This window comes from Myotis myotis, unplaced genomic scaffold (assembly GCF_014108235.1).
Source record: "Myotis myotis isolate mMyoMyo1 unplaced genomic scaffold, mMyoMyo1.p scaffold_m19_p_5, whole genome shotgun sequence".
NCBI lineage: Eukaryota > Metazoa > Chordata > Mammalia > Chiroptera > Vespertilionidae > Myotis > Myotis myotis.
This window is the reverse complement of record NW_023416357.1, coordinates 21,974,593-21,991,180: the sequence shown is the minus strand read 5'-3', so window position 1 is coordinate 21,991,180 and position 16,588 is coordinate 21,974,593. Positions and strand designations below refer to the sequence as shown.

General features: G+C 41.0%; 1 pseudogene; it reads left to right on the top strand.

The window, feature by feature from the left end:
* Positions 1-8,689: 8,689 nt before the first annotated feature.
* Positions 8,690-12,132, top strand: LOC118656981 (annotated as a pseudogene).
* The last annotated feature ends 4,456 nt before the right edge of the window (positions 12,133-16,588 follow it).

The window sequence follows — 16,588 nt, the reverse complement described above, 5'->3', positions numbered from 1 at the left end:
TATTTTCTTTTTAGAATATTTTAGTCATATATAAGATATTAGAGTTTGAAACTCCAATTTTTGTTTTCTTTCCCCCTTTTTTTTTCTTTTTTATTACCTTGCCCAGGACTGAAATCAGCAATTCCAATTCTAACTGTAGCTTGCTGCCTGTTTTTGTAAAATTTATTAGAGCTAGCCTTCCACTCATTTGTTTAAACATTGTTTCTGGATGATTTCCCTCTAAAAAGCAGAGTTGAGTAATAGTGACAGAATTTGAATGGTTTGCAAGGACTAAAATAATTACTATTTGGCCGTGTAGAAAAAACAAACAAACAAACAAACAAACAACAACAACAAAAAGCAAGTGTTTACTGTCCATTCTAGAAGATCAATCCTATTTTTTTCAGTCTCCTTTTTCTGTCGTGATGTATTTATGCATTTAGTTTCTAGGGATATTTTTTATTCTATACTGTTTTGCTCAAAAACAAGCTATTCTTGCTTCATGAAAGCAATTAATTCCATAGTCTTCCAAAGACAGTATTTTCTTTTTTGGTATCCATTTATTTTTGTTAGCATAGATTCTGTTTCCTCAGAGTTATCTATTTTTATTCTGGCTTTAGTATCAGAACGTTTCTTCAGCTAGAAACTCTCCTGTCTGTCTAGCACACACATATTTAAGAGTGAAGCATAGTCACATTAAAACCTGAATGTGTGGTTGTTGGTATGCATGTGAATGTGTGTTAGGGGAATATTAGCTAGCACATGTTAGCAACACAGTATGTCAAAAAATCACTTTTATTGAGAGGTGAGTACTCAACAATAATTGACTACTTTTGTATCTGTTAATTTGTTGTAAACAGATACTTCCTTTGTGCAAGAAGATAATCCGCCATCTACTTGCACTCAGCATGGATCTGGGAGTTGGGCTAGCTGAAGACTCAACCATTCTTCAGAAAAATTTGAAAGTCAGTCTTTATGCTATCCTCTTGTTTTATATCTATTGACTCTCCCTCACCCTTTGCTTTTCTTACAAAATAAATTAAAAGGAAATGAAAAGAATATAACAATTCTGCATATTATGCTTGTTTGGGGAGGTAAGTGGTGGGGAGAGGAGAGATGTATGGCTGTGGAATAATCCAGAATAACCTTCCCATTAAAAGATCCTTAACTTAATCACATGTACAAGGTCCCCTCTACCATAAAGTAGCATATTCACAGGTTCCTGAAATTAGGAAGTGGGCATCTTTGCAGGGCTATTTTTTAGTCTACCCCAAAAAATTCTTTGTTGTAGGGGCTGTCCCATGTATTTTAGGATATTTAACAAAGTTCCTAGTCTCTACCCAGTAGTAGTATATATTGCTCTTCTGTTTTTATTTTTTTTATCCTCATACAAGAATATTTTTCCATAGATTTTTTTTAGAGAGAGTGTAAGAGAGAGGGAAAGACAGAGAGAAATATCAATATGAGAGAAACACATCAATTGGTTGCCTCCTGCATGCACCTGGCCAGGGTAGGGGAGGGGCCTGCAACCTAGTTATGTGCCCTTAACCAGAATCAAACCCAGGAACATAAAACAAATTAATAAGAGATTGACAAATTAATAAGAGATTGATTAACTGACACCTGTTTTATTCTTTTAGCACACATAGCTTCTCATTTTACTGATTTTAGTATTTTGCCTATTCTTGCGATTCATTTCTATGCCCTTGATGCTTTTTTAGCTCTTTTATTTATAATTATCAAACTATATTGTGTTCATTGAATTATCCAAGTTGTTCAACTTAGTGTATTAACTGCAGAGTGTGAACATGATAGAATATAATTTTGTCCCTTTCTTTGTTTCTCTCTTTATCACTATCCTCTTTCTTTCCTTGGAGCTCAAACTATAAGCCCATTTGTTAATGTCTCTCCTAAGGCAACAACGTTCAGTTTCAAGCTGATGTTATCTGTGCAACTGCCTTTTTCCACCAGAACATACTGAATGAGTTTCAAATTGGCTGAAAACCTCTTGTTCTCTGTTTCTATAATTGAACTTCCCAGAACCCACTGCAAATTTTTATTCTTTCTAGTAGGAACTAACCCTTGGGATTTGTTCTCCTTGAGCCTTCAAATTTATTTTGTAGTGGTTTTTCCCTATAGTGGTTTAAATCTTGGGCGACCTAGATTTATGGAAAAGTTAACATTGTTGTCACTTTTCTTCTGGTATTTGTTTCTTACTGCACTGGGAATCAATAGAAAACTGATTATCATTTTAGTTATATGCATGTTTTATACTCATACACAACAAATAAAAAATCCATAATTTTTATGTTACCCTTGATTTAGAATATTTCCCTTAAATATTAACACAAATTATTTTTATGTTGTATTTTTAAGCATATCTATCTTCTACTTTACTACAAAAGTACTTAAACAGATTTCAGTTCTTATGGTTACCATCAATACTTACTGTCCATAATCAACGGGTAATTCAAATGTATCTCATGTAAATTGAACTTAGGTAGTAGGTATTAATATTTTAAATTTTAACTGATGAGATGCCGGGGTCCAACCCCAGCAGGTCCAGGGGTCCCCAAAGGTGTGGACGGAGTCGGCGAAGAAGGAATGACACGGAGACAGAGTTCAGTTGATCAGCAGCCTAGCCAGGATCTCCAGCCAGGATCTCCAGCGAAGTTCTGGTCTGGATCTCCAGAGAGGTTCTGGTCCGGAGCCCCAGCCAGGTTCTGTAGCCATGTTCCCTCGCTAGGTTCTCCAGCCAGGTTCTGTCCAGGTTCTCCAGCCAGGTTCAGTCACCAGGTTCTAGTCAGGTTCTCTTGCCAATTTCTGTAGTCAGGTTCAGTGCAGGATCTTTTGCCATGTTCTCTCGCTAGGTTCTGTCTCTAGGTTCTGTTGCCAGTTTCTGTCCAGGATCTTTTGCCATGTTCTCTCCAGCGAAGTTCTTCTGACTCTAGAGAATGTTCTGTGTAGGTTCTGTGCCTCCTGGTTCTGTCTTCTTCTGGTTCTGTATTCTAAGTTCTGTGTTCTAAGTTCTGTGTTCTAAGTTCTGTGTTCTAAGTTCTGTCTCTTGCTGTCTTGTTGCATCTGTATTTATACCAGTTGATTCAATCCTATCAATCTCTATTACAAAGGTTAGGGCGTTTCTTATCTTCATTCCAGGGAGTAAAGATTATGTAGCTTAAGCATGATTGTTTATAGTGATTAACTACCCGCCTGGCACTTAGTTAAGAGGTTTTATTCCCTCCCTAACTTCAGGGGAAAATCCTTACCAGGGGAAACAACCTTTCTCAGAGAGGAGACCTTGGTTAAAACACATAGTGCCAAGGTGAGCAAACATATTAAAGAACAGTATGCCATATATGCCAGGTCCTTTGAAACAGCAAGGATGGACCGGCTCCCGGCAATGAGAAACATAAAGGTGTGAGAGCTAAGAAAAAAGATTTATCTACTACTTAGGCAAATAAGTTACTAAGTCATTAATAGAACTCTTGGAAAAAATCAATTAATTGTTCTTTCTATGATTGAATGTTTTCTGCATAAAATCAATCCAATCATAAAATGAATCCAATCCCAACAGACATCTTAAAATCCATTATTTGTCTTACTTGTTTTACTCTATCCAAGATTACATCTACTACTGAAAAATTTGTAATTGAATAGTCAACATTTGATCTCTTGTGATTTATTATATAAGGCACAGATTTTGATAACTAGTAGCTTTTTGATTTAAAATTAACACTCAGAGAGTTTTATTGTTTTGGAAATCTAAGTAAAAAATGAAATATCTACTAATCTTTCTGTCCATGGAATCAGTTTTGTGGATGAATGTTCAGTCATTCATCATTCACTTAAAAAACATTTTGAGCCGAAACCGGTTTGGCTCAGTGGATAGAACATCGGCCTGCGGACTGAAAGGTCCCAGGTTCGATTCTGGTCAAGGGCATGTACCTGGGTTGCAGGCACATCCCCAGTAGGAGATGTGCAGGAGGCAGCTGATCGATGTTTCTAACTATCTCTCTCCTTCCTCTCTGTAAAAAATCAATAAAATATATTAAAAAAAAAAAAAAAAAACATTTTGAATGCCTTATTTTTGCCAGGTAGTATATTTAATGACTGGGAATTCAAAGATGACAAGAGAGAGTTTCTGCTGTTCAAAGAAAGTAATTTCTACGGTCTGTGTAATTATGTAATTATGTATGAAATTATTTACCTAAATATGCCAGTAAATATCATAAAGAAACTAATAGAAATATATACAGGACATAGTAGGATCACAGGAGAGTGGATGTGCAAGAATGACAAAATATGTGAGAGATATCAGATGTTCTATAAAATTAAAGTGAGATTTGCAGGAAATTATATATATACTAGAGGCCCGGTGCACAAAAACTTGTGCACTCAGGGGGGGGGGAGGAGGGAGTACTTCAGCCCGGCCTGTGCTCTCTTGCAGTCTGGGACCCCTCGGGAGATAACAACCTGCTGGCATAGGCTTGCTCTGATTTTATGCAGAGGGCAGGCCCAGTCCCTAGGTGCAGCCCCTGATCGGGCTCAGAGCAGGGCTGATTGGGGAGTTGGGGCCCTGCCCCCTGTCATGCACAGAGCAGGGTAGATTGGGAGGTTGCGATGCCACCCTCAGTCATGCTCAGGGTAGGGCCGATTGGGGGGTTGGGGCACCACCCCCTGTCACACTCAAGGCAGGGTCAATGGGGAGGTTGCGGCGCCACCCCCTGTCACGCACAGAGCAGGGCCAATTAGGGGGTTGGGGCACTGCCCCCTGTCACTCACAGAGCAGGGCCCATCAGGGGGGTTGGGGCTCCGTACCATGTCACGCACAGAGCAGGGTCGATCAGGGGGTTGGGGCACTGCCCCCTGTCACACACAGAGCAGGGCCGATAGGGGAGTTGGCGCACCGCCCCCTGTCACACACAGAGCAGGGCGGATCAGGGGGTTGGGGCGCCGCCACCCTCTATCACCCACAGAGCAGGGCCGATCAGGGGGTTGGGGCGCCGCCACTGTCACACTCAGGGCAGGGCAGATGGGGAGGTTATGGCTCTACCCCATCACACACAGAGCAGGGCCCATGGGGTGGGGGGGTTGGGGTGCCGCACCCTGTTACAGAGCCACAGGGTGATCAGGGGGTTGGGGAGCTCCCGCCTATCAGGCACAGAGCAGGGCTGATCAGGGGGTTGGGGAGCCTTCCCCTGTCAGGAACAGAGCAGGGTGGGTAGGGAGGTTGTGGCCCTGCCCCCTGTCACACACAGAGCCTCAGGGCAATCAGGGGGTTTGGGCGCTGCCCCCTGTCACGCTGATCCCAGTGCCGGGAGGCCTCTCAGCTCCGCTGATCCTGGTGCTGGGAGGCATATTACCCTTTTACTATATAGAATAGAGGCCTGGTGCATGGGTGGGGGCTGGCTGGTTTGCCCTGAAGGGTGTCCTGGATCAGGGTGGGGGTCCCCACTGGGGTGCCTGGCCAGCCTGGGTGAGGGGATGATGGCTGTTTGCAGCTGGTCACACACCCTTCAGGGTGGGGATTCCCACTGGGGTGCCTGGCCAGTCTGGGTGAGGGGCTGAGGGCTGTTTTCAGGCTGGGACTGAAGCTCCCAACAGCTCCTTTTTTTCTTTTTCTTTTTTTATTCTGGGCCAGCTTTAGCTCTGAGGCTTGGTTCCAGCTCTGAGGCCTCAGCTGCTGAAAACAGGTATCTGGTTTGTTTTGGTTCCATAATCGAAACTCTGTATCAACTCCAGCTCTGAGATCCCAGCTCTCTGAAAGCTGGTTTCTGGGGTTTTGTTTTGCTTCTATATTTGTTACAATGTTTTTTAAACTGCCGGCTCAGAGGCCGGCAAGGCAGGCGGGGAATGTTGCAGTCCTCCGTCACTGAAGCAAGCAAGCCTCATGTTAGTTTCAAGCTGCCTGGCTGCCGGCCGCCATCTTGGCTGGCAGTTAATTTGCATATCGTCCTGATTAGCCAATGGGAAGGGTAGCAGTCATACGCCAATTACTATGTTTCTCTATTATTAGATAAGATGTGCCTCACAGAAGAAAAAAGTACAGGGATTCCAGTTGATACAAGCAATATACAAGTATACCTCAGAGATATTGCAAGTTTGGTTCCAGACCACTGCAACAAAGAGACTTTTGCAATAAAGCCAGTTATAATCTTATTGCTTTTGGAGGGCCTTGCCTTCAATTTGTAAAAACAAACAAACAAAAAAAAAAAACCAGGGAATCTTTGAAGTGTAATAAAATCAGGTATAAAATGTATATATACTATACTTTGAAAGGATAGCATGCCTTCTGATAACTACACTCAGTTCTTTTTCTTGTTTCAGCAAGATTGTTCAGAACAGAATATTTGAAGATAACATTTTTTAGCTAATGGATTTCATTTAACAAAGTGTTCAGTTCAGTAGAATGGCAGCAGGTATTGCTGAACACAAAAATCCCTTAACTTGGATTAAAATTTAAAACAAATTCATTTAATAAGACTTTTAAAATATTAACATACAGAGGGATATCTAAGAGGAAGTGTTTTTTATGCTTAGCCTCAGATTTGATTCTTATAGAACAGTGGTGTGAATAACATATGCACACCCACAGCCACTTGCACTCACACTTTCACACACAAAACCCTCATGTTCATTCATGCTCAGACACATTCACTGTATATTAATCACTACTACTACTATACACACACACACAAACACACACATGTTTTTCTCCTTCCTGTCTCTTTCCTGCCCCTTTTCTCTCTCACACTCTTATAAACACACAACTTACCTAAACATCCAAAATTCCACCACTTTTTAACTCCTCTCAGAAAAATAATGAATAATTTATATTTTAGATAAATATTTGGAGTCAAGTTTTCAAATTATGATGTACCCTATAAACATATTAAATTGATAATGCTTGACATTTGAAACACAAATTACATCTTATTTTTTTTTTAATCCTCACCCAAAGTTATTTTTCCATTCATTTTTAGAGAGTGGAAGAGAAGGGGAAAGACAGTGAGAAATATCAGTATGAGAGAAACACCTTGTACTGATTGGTTGCCTCCTGCAGGAGCCCCGACCAGGGCCCAGATCCGGGCCTGCAACCAAGGTACATGCCCTTGACCTGAATTGAACCCCATACCCTTCAGTCAGCAAGCTGATGCTCTTTCCACTGAGCCAAACTGGCCAGAGCCAATTTTAATTTTTAAAGTTGAATTTTTATTTTTAATTATATACTAAAATACTATTATAATGTTTATGCATAATCATTTTAATGAAAAGTAAACAATTTTCATTATAAAATATAAGTTAAACTTTAGCTTTATTTATTTTATTTAATCTTTATTTTTCCCCCATTGACCTCTCCCAGCCTGCCTCTCTTCTGACTAGTCCCCCCTTCAGGCCTTCACCACCCTATTGTCTGTGTCTATGGGTGGGTTATGCATATATGCATGCAAGTTCAGTGGTTGATCTCTTACCACCTACCCACCCACCCCTGCCTTCCCTCTGAGGTTTGACAGTCTGTTCCATGATTCTATGTCTCTGAATCTATTTTTATTCATCAGTTAAACTTTAACTTTAATGTTTTCCTAAGAAGAGAATGTTTACTCTACTGAGAGTTCTTGAATTTATAATTGATGATGGTTAAACAACCCCCTGCTTAAAAGAATACTCCTGGTCAACAACAACAAATAAGTAAAATATAACTTTTAATGAGTATGTTTAAATTTTTGCTGCCCAGGAAACAATAAATAGTCTATCTCATTCTTTTAGTATTTAAGTGGCTGCAAAACTGAACAAATGTTTCTCTGTTTTGTTTCCAACTATAAAACAACTACTTATTATAGTTGAGAATTGCTTGTGCTGTAGAATTTAGTAAAATATTAAATATCTTATGATTAAGTTCATTAATGTTAAAATAAGAAATGTATTCATTTATGAATCTAAAATACATCAGAATCTTTATTATAAATTTTATACTTAAATTTAAATACATCTATTTGTAATATCCTATATAATAAAGAGGGAATATGCAAATTGACCATCACTCTGCTACAAAGATGGCGGTGCCCACAGTGGAGGTGGGGTTTCCATAACACAAGATGGCTGCACCCACAGCGGAGGCCGAGTTCCCATAATGAGCCTTAACGAGCAATCAGCAGGGACCTGAGGCTGCACCCCCCACCTGACAGGGCTTGACAGAGGACCTCAGACCGCGCCCCCGTCCTGGTGCCAGGCCAGGGGACCTGAGGCTGTGCCTCCTGCCCAGCAGGGCTTGGCAAGGGTGGGACCGGCTGGGTCTGGATCTAGCCCAGTGGAGGGTGCCGGGTGGGTCTGGGTCTCGTGCAATTTTGAGGTGCACGTGGGTGAGCGGGGACTTGACTCTGGGTCCCGTGGTGTGCCCCAGACTCTGACAGGAGGAAGATTTTCCTTTACATTTTACTAATTTTCTTTCATCTCTGACACTTCTATTATAGCAAAAGGGAAAATAGCAATATTAAAATATTTCCTCTAGGTGGAGCCGCGTCCCCAGCTCGGCCTCGGACCGCTGCGCCCCTCCTGCCCCTCGCGGCTTTCCACCCGCCCTCCCCTCCCCCCCGGCGCACCGGCCTCGCTGGGCCTCCGGCCAGGCTCCCCTCCAGGGCCCAGACGGGCGGGTGGGCTGCCCTGAGGAGTCAGGGAGGGGAGCGCCGGGCCGGCCCGGGGGCGAGTGACGATGCCGAACTTCTGCGCAGCCCCCAACTGCACGCGGAAGAGCACGCAGTTGGATCTGGCCTTCTTCAGGTTCCCGAGGGATCCGGCCAGATGCCAGAAGTGGGTGGGAAATCGTAGGAGAGCAGACTTAGAAGATAAAACACCTGAACAACTAAATAAACATTACGGATGATGTGCCAAACACTCTGAGACCTCTGTGATCTGTAGAACTAGTCCTTATAGGACAGTTCTTCGAGATAATGCAATACCAACAATAGGTGATCTTACCAGTCATTTGAACAATCCACATAGTAGACACAGAAAACGAATAAAAGAATTGAGCGAAGATGAAATCAGGACACTAAAACAGAATGAAAGAACAAAAACATAAAGAGATCAACAACACCAATGCTCAGAACTCCAATACAGAAGGGGGTGAAGAACAGGATGAAGACATTTTACCTTTAACCCTTGAAGAGAAAGTAAACAAAAGAATACTTTAAAATCTTTATTTGAAGTTTTGATTCTTATGGGAAAACAAAACATACCTCCAGATGGACATGAAGCTGATGAAATCCCAGAAGGTCTCTTTACTCCTGATAACTTTCAGGCACTGTTGGAGTGCCGGATAAATTCTGGTGAAGAGGTTCTGAGAAAGCGCTTTGAGACAACAGCAGTCAACACACTGTTCTGTTCAAAAGCACAGCAGAAACAGATGCTGGAGATCTGCGAGAGCTGCATTCGGGAAGAAACGCTCAGGGAAGTGAGAGACTCTCACTTCTTTTCGATGATCACTGATGACGTAGTGGACATAGCAGGGGAAGGGCACCTGCCCGTGTTGGTGAGGTTTGTTGATGAAGCTCATAACCTGCGAGAGGAATTTGTGGGTTTTCTGCCTTATGAAGCTGATGCCGAAATTTTGGCTATGAAATTTCACACCACGATAACTGAGAAGTGGGGATTAAACATGGAATATTGTCGTGGCCAGGCTTACATTGTGTCCAGTGGATTTTCTTCCAAAATGAAAGTTGTTGCTTCTAGACTTTTGGAGAAATATCCCCAGGCTCTCTACACACTCTATTCTTCCTGTGCCTTAAATATGTGGTTGGCAAAATCGGTGCCTGTTATGGGAGTGTCGGTTGCATTAGGAACAATTGAGGAAGTTTGTTCTTTTTTCCATCGATCACCACAACTGCTTTTAGAGCTTGACAATGTAATTTCTGTCCTCTTTCAGAACAATGAAGAAAGGGGTAAAGAACTGAAGGAAATTTGCCATTCTCAGTGGACAGGCAGGCATGATGCTTTTGAAATTTTAGTGGACCTCCTACAAGCAGTTGTTTTATGTTTAGATGGTATAAATAATGATACAAATATTAGATGGAATAACTGTATAGCGGGCCGAGCATTTGTACTCTGTAGTGCAGTAACAGATTTTGATTTCATTGTTACCATTGTCGTTCTTAAAAATGTTCTATCTTTTACAAGAGCCTTTGGGAAAAATCTCCAGGGTCAAACCTCTGATGTCTTTTTTGCAGCCAGTAGCTTTGCCGGGAGCCGGTCCATCCTTGCTGTTTCAAAGGACCTGGCATATATGGCATACTGTTCTTAATATGTTTGCTCACCTTCTTGGCACTATGTGTTTTAACCAAGGTCTCTGAGAAAGGTTGTTTCCCCAGGTAGGGATTTTCCCCTGAAGTTAGGGAGGGAATAAAACCTCTTAACTAGTGCCAGGTGGGTAATTAATCACTTTAACTACGAACAATCATGCTTAAGCTACATAATCTTTACTCCCTGGAATGGAGATAAGAAACGCCCTAACCTTTGTAATAGAGATTGATAGGATTGAATCAACTGGTATAAATACAGATGTAATAAGACAGCAAGACACAGAACTTAGAATACGGAACCAAGAGAGACAGAACCTAGGCACAGAACCTACACAGAACGTTCTCTAGAGACAGAAGAACTTCACTGGAGAGAACATGGCAAAAGATCCTGGACAGAAACTGGCCTCAGAACCTAGAGACAGAACCCAGCAAGAGAACATGGCAAAAGATCCTGGACTGAACCTGACTACAGAAATTGGCAAGAGAACCTGACTAGACCCTGGTAACTGAACCTGGCTGGAGAACCTGGACAGAACCTGGCTGGAGAACCTAGCAAGAGACCATGGACACAGAACCTGGCTGGAGATCTGAACCAGAACCACCAGAACTTGGCTGGAGATCCTGGCTAGAGATCCTGGCTAGGCTGCTGATCAACTGAACGCTGTCTCTGTGTCATTCCTTCTTCGCCGACTCCACCCACACCTTTGGGGACCCCTGGACCTGCTGGGGTTGGACCCCGGCATAGCTTGACTGCGGTGCTGCATTCAGTAAATGAAGTGATGGAAAATATTGAAGTTTACCATGAATTTTGGTTTGAGGAAGCCACCAATTTGGCAACCAAACTTGATATTCAGATGAAGCTCCCTGGGAAATTCCGCAGAGCTCAGCAAGGGAACCTGGAATCTCAGCTGACCTCTGAGAGTTACTATAAAGAAGCTCTAAGTGTTCCAACAGTGGAACACATTATTCAGGAACTGAAAGATATATTCTCAGAACAGCACCTCAAAGCTCTTAAATGCTTATCTCTGGTCCCCTCTGTGATGGGACAGCTCAAATTCAATACATTGGAGGAGCACCATGCTGACATGTACAGAAGCGACTTACCCAATCCTGATATACTCTCAGCTGAGCTGCATTGTTGGAGAATCAGGTGGAAACACAGAGGAAAAGATATAGAGCTTCCATCCACCATTTATGAAGCCCTCCACCTGCCAGATATCAAGTTTTTTCCTAATGTTCATGCATTGTTGAAGGTCCTATGTATTCTTCCTGTGATGAAGGTTGAGAATGAACGCTATGAAAATGGGCGAAAGCGTCTCAAAGCATACCTGAGGAACACTTTGACAGACCAAAGGTCAAGTAACTTAGCTTTGCTTAACATAAATTTTGATATAAAACATGATTTGGATTTAATGGTGGACACATATATCAAACTCTATACAACTAAGTCAGAGCTTCCTACAGATAATTCCGAAACTATCGAAAATAACTGAGAGACTTTTAAAATGGGTTTTCTCTTATATTTGATATTGAAAAAAATCTAAGAAATTTGAAAATATAGAAAAGCTATAAGATATATGTAGGCCACTTAATCACTGAATATCTTGGGTACATTAGCCATTGATAATCTGACTGTTTAAATGGCCCGTTTGAACTCTCATGCTTTGGAGAACTAACTGTTCTTCCAGAGGGTAGCATTGAAAGTGCCACGCTGCACTTCTGCGTGGTCTCTGCTAATGGCACTTTGAAAATGTTTTAGTTAAGTCAAGTTAGACATAACATTTATTATCACTGTGGATCCTGTTGTTGGGTATTGAGTTACCAGTTCTTTGAAGAAATAAATTTTGAGAAGGTGTGAGAGGAATATGTTTCATAAAATTTTACAATGAAGTTCATGACTAACTTTTCAATAGCAGGGGTTTTAAGTTTACTATTAAAAATCTTTAATGAACAGTTAAATAACCAGATAGTGAAAGAAACGTGAGCTTGCCAAACAAGGATTTCAGTGTAGATTTTGTCTTTATTCGATAATCTTAAACAAGTTGCTGTTAAACATTGAAGGAAGAACCTGCCATTGTTCCACACCTGGGTGTTGCTGTTTACATTCCTCTGTTGAGCCTATATCTTCATAAGGTTTTTAGCAAGTATATGTCAAACACTTCTGTTTCATGGTCAAGACAGGATCAGAGGCTATGGATACTGACAACAGATTGGTCTGTTTTATTCTGTCTTTTTTCACGATAATATCTACTGCCTCGTCTTGATTTATAAGCAAAACCTAGACAACCTACAAAAATGTGTTTTGTAGTTTATCTAGGAATAATACAGAAAATATTGCTGTTATTTTTGGTGAAGAAAGTCAATTTTGTACAGTTTATTTTGACGTAAATAAAATGTGAATTTGTTTAAAAAAAATAAATAAAATAAAATATTTCCTCTAATTAATCCCCTTTTAATGTGCACAATTTCGTGAATCAGGCCACTAGTTTTACTTATAAAAACAATATGTGCTGGGCATAGAAAAACTTGAAGCCACAACATATATAATACAATAAAAGTCAACTATATAACTATCTTTCAGGGATATTGAATTTTAATATTTTATTAATTATTTTTCTGGGCCCATACACACATACTTTAAACAAGGAATATTTACTATACATAGACTTTCTATAATATCATGTGTCACATAACATGCATTTGGAACATATCCTCAGTTATGAGTTATTTTTTACTAAGATACAGATTTGATACGCTTTTCTCTGGACATGTCAAAAGTCTGTGAGCAGCAATGGAATTGCAAGACTTCTGCTCTCCATGAAACAACTAAATTTTAGTAGATCAAGCTTGAGTCTAGAATTAACCCTGTGATAAACAGGTATGCAGGATATGGGATTGGTTGGCTGTTAAATCCAAATGTTAAGATGAAACAAAACATAACAAGAACAAAAAACACAAACGAAACAAAATTTGAGGATGTATGAAAAGGAGGAATGCAAGGATTAAAGAGAATAAAATTACATTGCATCTTTACCCTCATTTAACCTTTTACAAAAAGTAGTTTATTTGATAAATACCAAAATATTCTTTAAAAATATTATTTTTTTCTGTTAATTTAAGTATTGTCACTTTCATTCTCATGTGTTCTATTTTCCCCCCTTTAATTAGGTAGATAATTCAGTTATAACTGTTCTTTGCACCTGGGAAATTCATATTTAAAGGGGAGGACTTAGAAGGATACATAAAGATTCCCTCCTGGTCTAATCCATGATCTTCAAATTATCATTTACCAGGTTGGTAATGTTTACTGTCCTTTCATTTACTAATATAAAACACATACATGGTTAACAAATGTCAATAATTTGTTCTACACATCATGTTCATCAGAAGTCCATCCAAAAATGATAATGATGATCAAATCTTAGGTACTTTTTAAATAAAAAATAAAATAAAAAGCATAGGAACTACATATTATTTAGGGGAGATTGCTTTAACATATCCACAAACTTAAAACATTCTCAACATTATATATTCACATCTTCATATTCATAACACACAAAGGAAGTAGTTGGATGAAATCCATTTGGACATGCTGAAAGCACCCCTCTGGGCAATTTCCATGGTCCACCTTTATCATTATTTTCAAAATTATGTTGGATATAATGATGCATGAACTGTCCATATCATTTGCTAACCTAGAAAAAAAATGTCCCTAGTGGTATCTTTTTAATATCATATCAAACCTATTTCTATTGTTAAAAGCTGTCTCATGACAATTTTAGAAAATATCCATGAAATTACCTGGTGCTATCAGGCTTCCCGAATTGTTATCCTCATGGATTTTATAACCTGAACATTTTCAGTGTTTTCTTTTAGAACTGGGGACAGATTCCATGCATCTACATTCAGATATTTGAATTTCTCTATGGATTTGTGTTTGCTCTTTTATACAATAACCTTTAATATGAATTTTTGTCAAAACAACTTCTTTGGAATGGTGATCAGCTCAAAATGAAAAATTAAAAATATCCTATCTAATCAAGAGTGAATATGCTAATTTACTGCCATGCCCTCAAAGATGGCGGCACCACAGCCACAAGATGGCAGCATCCAGTGCCCTCAGCCCCGCCAAAGCAGCAGGCATGCAGTATTATGGCCAGGCCCACCCACAGGCAGGTCCTGCCACTCCATGCACCTGCCTCTAGAGTTCCCCAGTCCCCTCAGCCCCCCAGCCACTCAGCCACCCATGGCTGGCCCAAGGCTTAGGCAAGCCTCGGATGGTGGCTGCCCAGCCACCCAGGGCAGGCCAAGGGGCAGGCAAGCCTCAGATGTCAGCTGCCCAGCTGATACCCAAGGCACAGGCAAGCCTCAGATGATGGCTGCTCAGCCACCCAGGGACACCTGAGGCTCAGGTAATCAGGGCCGGCCAAGGCTTGCGCTGCTGACAGTGGCAGCAGCGGAGGTGTGATGGGGGTATCGCCTTCCCCTGATCGCCGAGTAGCCTCCCGCCCCTAAGGGCTCCCAGACTATGAGAGGGGGCAGGTTGGGCTGAGGGACCTCCCCCACTCTAGTTTTTCTTTAATAAAAATTGATGTGATACCAGCCGTATCATTATACATATAAATGATTGTATAAATAGGCAGATGATTTGCTTAATTTATCCTGATAAGCAATTACTATGAGGCATGAAGAATATGTTTGGCTCTTGGATCAAGAGATAAGCTACAACAGTCCTGGTCAGGTACCTCAGTTAGTTAGAGCATCCTCCTGATCAGTAAGGTAGCAGGTTTGGTTGTTCAGGGCACACACAAGAATCAACAAATGAATGCATCAAAAAGTGAAACAACAAATTGATATTTCTCTCTTGCACTCTCTCTTCCTATCTACAATACAACTTAACAAAAGAAGATAATCCAATCAAAAATGGATAAAGGACCTAAATAGACACCTTTCAAAAGAGGTCATATAGTAGGCCAAGAAACATATAAAAACATGTTCAAAGTCACTAATCAACTGAGAGATTCAAATCAAAATGCCAATGAGGTACCATCTCACGCCTGTCAGAATGGCTACCATCAACAAATAAACAAATGACAAGTGCTGGAGAGGATGCAGAGAAAAAGGAACCCTCATTCACTGCTGGTGGGAATGCAGACTGGTGCAGCCATTGTGGAAAACAGTATGGTGTTTCCTCAAAAATTTAAAAATGGAACTCCCATTTGACCCAGTAATACCATGTCTAGGAATATATCCCAATAAATCAGAAACACTAATCATAAAGGATATATGCACCCCTATGTTTGAGGCAGCACAATTTACGATAGCTAAGATTTAGAAACAGCCTAAGTGCCCATCAGTAGATAAGCGGATTAAAAAACTGTGGTACATCTACACAATGAAACACTATGCTGCTATAAAAAAGAAGGAACTCTTACCATTTGCAACAGCATAAATAGACATAGAGAGCATTATGCTAAGTGAAATAATCCAGTCAGAGAAAGATAAGTATCATATGATCTCACTCAATTATGGAATATAATGAACAACATAAACTGATGAACAAAAATAGATCCAGAGACACAGAAGCATTGAACAGACTGTCTAATGTCAGAGGGAAGGCAGGGGAGAAGGGAGGTAAAAGATCAACCCCAAGACTTGTATGCATGCATATAAGTAGAACGCATGAACACAGAGAGTAGGGGGGTGAGGGCATGTGCTGGGATGTGGGAACGGCTGGGGAGAGGTCAATGGGGGAAACAATTATTCTCAAACAAAGAATTTTTTAAAAGCCAGCATTATCTGGATACAAAAAACATATTTTAAAATAATGGATATGCTATAATAAGCAATGGGTCTCTTAAGGTGTGCGATGTTGTTGAGGTAATGCACATAAAGCATGATCTAAATGTTCAATAGTGTTATGAACACTGGGAACCATAGGGCGGGGGGGACAGACGCTCCAACCAGTAGCTATGATACACACTGACCACCCAGGGGCAGACACTCAACGCAGGAGCTGCCAAGTGATATACCCCCAACCAGAGAAGAGGGAGCCCGATTCTGGGGTGCATCACCGAGAACTGCCTTCTCACAATCCTGGTCCCCTGAAGGGATGTCAGAGAGCCAGTTTTGGCCCAATCCCTGCAGGCCAGGATGAGGGTCCCCACATGCTGGATGGACTCCACTCACTTCACAGACGCCCTTCCAGCAGCAGCACAGCCCCAGGTGCGGCCAGCTGAGGAGGGACTGTGGGAGGTTGGCTCCAGAACATGTCCGGCCCATCTTGCCCAGTCCCAACCCTCCAGCTACCTTCT